Source organism: Chenopodium album, chromosome 16, assembly GCF_948465745.1.
Source record: "Chenopodium album chromosome 16, dcCheAlbu1.1, whole genome shotgun sequence".
Lineage (NCBI taxonomy): Eukaryota > Viridiplantae > Streptophyta > Magnoliopsida > Caryophyllales > Amaranthaceae > Chenopodium > Chenopodium album.
In genome coordinates this window covers 19,852,626-19,858,708 of record NC_137849.1, presented here as the reverse complement: position 1 = coordinate 19,858,708, position 6,083 = coordinate 19,852,626, and positions in this window count along the sequence as shown.

Here is a 6,083-nt window from a genome sequence, read left to right as displayed (position 1 = left end):
ACAAGGATGAACTCGTGTCCCTCTTGTCCTAGTAGTGTTATCTTCCCAATGATGTCAATTCCCCAAGTAGAGAAAGGCCATGGAGATTTGTATGTGTAGAGAAGTGAAGATGGAACATACTGTACATTTGCGTTGACTTGACACTTCTTACATTTCTTGACATATTCGTGACAGTCTCTCTCCATGGTAGTCCAATAATAACCTTGTCGTTGAATTTTTTGGACTAACATCTTAGCATTCATATGCGTTCCACATATTCTGGCATGAAGATTTTCCATGGTTCTATACGCTTCTTTCTTAGCTATGCATAAGATATTTCTCCCTTATACGGTCCTTTTGTGGAGTTCTCCCCTAATAAGAACATACTGTGAGGCCAGGAACCTTAAAGCACATCATGCCCTTTTATCAGTGTTAGGAGGGTATTCTCCCTTCGTTACATAGTTAAGGATGTCTGTATACCACGGTTCTTCATCTTCTTGTGATTCTTGTTCATCATCAAGTGCATGACACATAAGCCGACTCATATCTTCTTTCTATGGTCAATGGCATTCGGATTGTGTCTCTTGGAATTCGCACCATTGATGCCAACTTAGTTAGTGCGTCAGCAAACTGATTCTCTTCTCTAGGCAAATATGTGTATTCCACTTCATCTAGTTGCTCCATGAGAGTTTCCAGATGAGCTTGATACGTAGCGAGACTTTCACTTCTCACTTTCCATCTGTTGGAGATCTGGTTGATAATTAGTGACGAATCGCCGTAGATTCCGAGCTTCTTAATTCCTAAGGCCACAGCTGTTTCTAATCCCAAGATGCATGCTTCATATTATGCAGCATTGTTGGTGACATCAAAATCGAGCTTCATGGAAATTGGGATGTGTTCTTCATTGGGTGATACGAGCAAGACTCCTACACCACAACCCTTTTGGTTCGAAGCTCCATCGAAATAGAGCTTCCAGCTATCATCCTCAGTCATTAGTAGATCCTCGTCAGGGAATCATACTCTTCTTCTTCTTTCTCAACTTCTTCCAGTGGAAAATCTGCTAAGAAGTCAAAAACTGCAGAACTTTTGATGGCCTTTTGTCGTACGAATTTCAAGTTAAACTGAGCAAGGTTGACTATCCACCTTGATAATCTGCCATTGAGTGTTGCCTTTTCAAACAAGTACTTGAGAAGGTCTATCCTTGACACAACATGAATTGTATGAGTGAGCATGTAATGTCTTAACTTTTGTGCGGCCCACACAAGTGCCTGGCACAACTTTTCAACTGGCGTGTACCTGGTTTCATAACCTTGAAGCTTCTTACTCAAATAATACATTTCATTTTTCTTTGCTTTCAATCTCTTGTGCTAGCATTACTCCCATCGTTTCTCTTGTGACCGTAAGGTAGAGTTGAAGAGGAAAGTCAGGTATTGCTGGCGCTAGCATGGGTGGGTTTGCCAGGTACTCTTTGATCTTGTCGAAAGCCTTTTGGCAGTCGTCATGCCATGTAACTGGAACATTCTTTTATAGCTTCTTGAATATAGTTTCACATATCGCAGTGAGTTTTGATATGAACCTACTTATATGTTGCAACCTTTCGATAAAATCTCGAATCTCCTTCTCAGTCTTGGGTGGTGGCATGGCCATGATTGTTTTAACTTTTGTAGGATCTATTTCAATCCCTCGAGAACTGATCACATAGCCAAGGAGTTTGCCTGATGTAACTCCAAATGCACACTTTGCTGGATTCAATCTCATGTTGTATTTGCAGAGTCGTTCAAAGAACATACGGAGTGCAATGATGTGGCATGGTCTTTCTTTTGATTTAACGATCATTTCATCAACGTAGACCTCCATCTCTTTATGCATCATATCATGTAACAATGCTGTGGCTTCTCTTTGGTAGGTGGCACCCCCGTTTTTCAACCCGAATGACATTACTGTATAGCAATATGTACCCCATTGTGTGATGAATGTGGTTTTCTCGATGTCTTCCTCGGCCATCAATACTTGATTGTATCTAGTGTAGCCGCCCATGAAGGAGAGGAGTGCATGGTTTTCTGTATTGTCGACCAGAATGTCAATGTGAGGTAGAGGGAACCCATCCTTTGGGCTTACATTGTTGAGATCCTTATAATCAACACAGATTCTAACCCTTCCTTCTTTCTTTGAAACTGGAACCATCATTAGCTATCCACTCTATATACTTGGATACTTTGATGAAACCTACAACCAGTTGCTTTCTTATTTCTTCCTTGATTTTGAGAGCTACATCCGATTTCATACGGCGTAGCTTTTGTTTGATAGGCTTCATACCTGGAATGAGTGGTATCGTATGCTGAGCTATATCCCTTTCAATACCTGGCATATCTTGGTATAACCAAGCAAATACATCAAAAAATTCACTAAGTTAATTCGTTCTTTGTGTTCGTCTTGACTTAGTGTTAATCCAATTTTAACTTCTTTGATAGTCGTATCATTGGAAATATTAACTGTTTCTTTATCTTCAATGATTGCAGTTTTATTTTCATGTTCTTCCATTGCTTTTATTATTTCTTTGTCACTTTTATCATTAGCAAAGCAATATTGACCAGGGTTAGGGGAATGACTCGCATCGTAAGCAAAGGTACTCATCTTATTGAATTCATTAAACATTACATCAGAGAGGGCGAGGTCAGCTGCGACCTCACCGGAATTATTTGGGATAGAGAGAGGAGACTCGACAAGAGACTCAACACTAGAAGGAACCACTGAAAAAGACTCAATAGCAGAAAGGGGGTCGGCCTTAGATCCTACGGGCTCATCAATAGACTCAATCTCGGTCTCGGACCTAGACGATTCAGATTCATCAAACATAGGGCCTTCGCCAGTGGTCATTTCCAGCTTTTCTCCACTCGGTGTAGTGACCTTCCCTATCTTGCGCCAACCCTTTAGAACACCATCATCTGGGACAATCTACTTAGAGGGGTCAAAATCTTTGCTTGACATGACAGCTTGAATAAGCTCAGAATTATCGTTGTCGATGTGCTTAGGTTCATTCTTTTCCATCCCGAAAAGAAGACTAATGTTCATATTATCAGAGCCTAGACTAGTTGGTTCCCCGACTATTGAGAACACATCACCTTCGTCGATGAAATCACAATCCATAAACACGTCGAACCCTGGCTCACCCTTCCCGTTGTAGATGAAAGGCTCGGGAAATTTATAGCATAGGAAATTCTCCCCTTCCTTGATGTATTGGCCATTCAGAGTGAGGGGTTAAGGACTTATAGACATCTCTTTATTTGTATTACGTGCTATGTTGCGAGCAACCATCTTGATCACAGCTTGCTTCATGTCTTCTTTTGTTGTCTTGAATCCCAAGCCAAATGTGTCCTTTTAGGGTGCACCAGGATAGCCCCAAAGTTCAGCCATTTTCTTTCTGATCCCAAGGGTCATTCTAGGGAAATGCCCTTGCTTCTTCATAATTGCATTGACGTTAACATTTTAATTGGGATCGAAGTCGAGATAACACTTCTCCTCTTCTTTGATCATGAGAACTCCTTCTAAAGAGAAACCCTAAAGATCCTCATCATGCTCGACATGGACAATGGGAGTGTCAATAACTTGGATAAGCATAGGAGAGGCATCAATGGTGATTGGGACCCCTCCAACTATAGCTTTGGCCATCTGGTGCAGCGATGATGGGATCGCCTTTAGCTCATGAAGCCAAGGGCGACCTAACAATAGATTGAAAGAAGCCTTAATTTCCACCACCTGAAACTCGGTGCGACGTTAAATGGCTCCAGTAGTAATATTCAACATGATAGTACCCACGGCTTAACGGCAGGTATTATCAAAAGCACGAATACCTTGAGTAGAGGGAATCAATTCTTCATCTTTTATGCCCAGCTTCTTCACAGTGCGCAGCGAACATACATTGATTGATGAGCCATTATCAACTAGGCTCATAGGAACATTCATCTGCCCACACACCACAATCAGGTTTAAGGCCTTGTTATTTTGATCCCCTTTCGAGGGCAAATCCTTATCAGAAAGGGAAATCAAATTGCTGGTACTTGGTAATTCAATAGTGAGAAAGCTAACTAGCCCTTGAGGAGTCATGTCACTACCAACGCCTATCTTCACAAGAGCATTCATTACATCCTTTCGAAGCTCGTGGAAGGTAGCCAAAAGCTTCCAAACATTCATTTCCACCTTAGTCTTTTGCAGTTGCTTAATCATGTCGTTACTTACAGGGCTGATGGGATCAACTATCGGTTGTGCTTATGGTGGAGGTGGAGGTGGATTAGGTTGTTGTAACCTTCCATTCCTGGTGAGAATCTTAACCTCAAGGTCCCCCCAAACATCTTCGGTATCTTGATAATTGACAGCGTCAAGTGATGAATAGGCTATACCTTTGAGATAGACGTCTTTGTCGTCGCTATCCCAAATTCCATTAACTTCTTCATAGCTTGAAATAAAAACAACTTCTGGTAGAGGTTCATCCACAGATTGGATGAGTAATGACGGATCAAAGGAGACTTCACCTCCTGTGATAGCCAAAGCATCAGAAAGAGGACCTGTCTGAATATTAGGCTTCTTGGCCCCTGGAGGGACAGGAAGCTGATTAGCATCAATATAATCAGGTCTTGTATTACATCCTTTGAATTCCAACATTTCTCAGTAGTATGACCTTTCCCTTGGTGAAACTTGCAATGAGCATTGGGTCATAGCTAGCTATTCTGTTCTCTAGTCTGGGTTCTAGAACCGGCCCAATAGGCATGATCAATCCTTGACTGTGCAGGCGATCAAAAGCAGCGTCATAGCTCATTCCCAAAGGTGTATAAACCCTCCTTTGCCTTTAGAATCTCTGAGTGGGAGCACTAAGAGCCAACACATCATTGAGGTTAATGTTGTTGGTAGCATTATTGGGCTTAGAAGACGAAGAAGAAGGACTGTCTTTCTTCTTATTTTTCCAAGTGTTGTTGTTATTGTTGCTACCAGCAGTTTTCATCAACTCATCTTCAATATTGATCCCAATATTATACACAGCTTCAAAGGTATTCAAAGGCAGAAACTTCAAAGGTTGCTTGTACTTATGACTCAAATATGAAATAAAGAGGCGAACCATCTCCTTCTCTTTGTGAGGATCCACCAAGAGTGCAGCTGTTTCTCTACACCTGTTCAGATATGTAGTGAAGCCTTCATTCTCTTTCTGTTGAGAATGGAGAGTTCACGTTCAGAAGTCTTAGCTTGGATGTTACATTTGTAACGACTCATGAAGCTTTCAGTAACATCCTCCCATGTTGCAGAATGCTTGGAATCCAAGGAATAAATCCAAGGAAAGAGGGAACATAGTAGGGAAGAGTGCTACTGATGCGTGCCATTTATGGCACTCTTAGGCTAGGTTTTCTTCTTATTTTTATATTCGTTTTTAGTCTTTTATGTCGTGTTTTTAGGGAATAATGCTTGATTTGTGTGTTTGTGTGTTAGTTTAGAGAAATGCGTGCTTTTAATGATTTTCTTATTATTTTATTCATTTCTCGGCTATTTCTCTCGCTTCTCCGTTTCTTTGACTTGTTTTTTAGCTGTGTCGAGTTTCCCGGGATTTTGTTATCGAGGAGGAGGCTCAAACACATTCAAGGAAGTCAACGGAGCTAAGTTCGAGAATCCAAGCATGCAACTCAAGCAAACCAAGCTAGCTTCACAAGCACAAGCACCTTGGAAGCAATGTTTTGGTTCGGAGTGTGCAAGTGCTTGAAGAATAAAAGGCTACCCTCCTCGCAGGCATCGCCTCGAGTGCCCCAATGATAGGGATACTCGGGAGCGCAGAGATTGATCGAGCAAGAGAAGGAAGCAAGGCCACGAGCACCAAGCAGGGGTGCGCGCGCGCAGACCTTGCTGTGTGCGCGCGCAGCATAGTGGTGCATGCGCGCAGACCCAGCTGTCCGCGCGCGCGGCCTGGGTGGTGTGAGCGCACAGATCTTCTATGGCCTGCTGTGCATGCGCACAGAAAGGTGGTGCGTGTGCACGGTTTACCCTGTTTCCCTTTGGTCGTTTTATTGTAAATTAGCCTTGTCATTTCTATTTTAGGGGACGATTTTTAGATTAGTTTTGTGAAT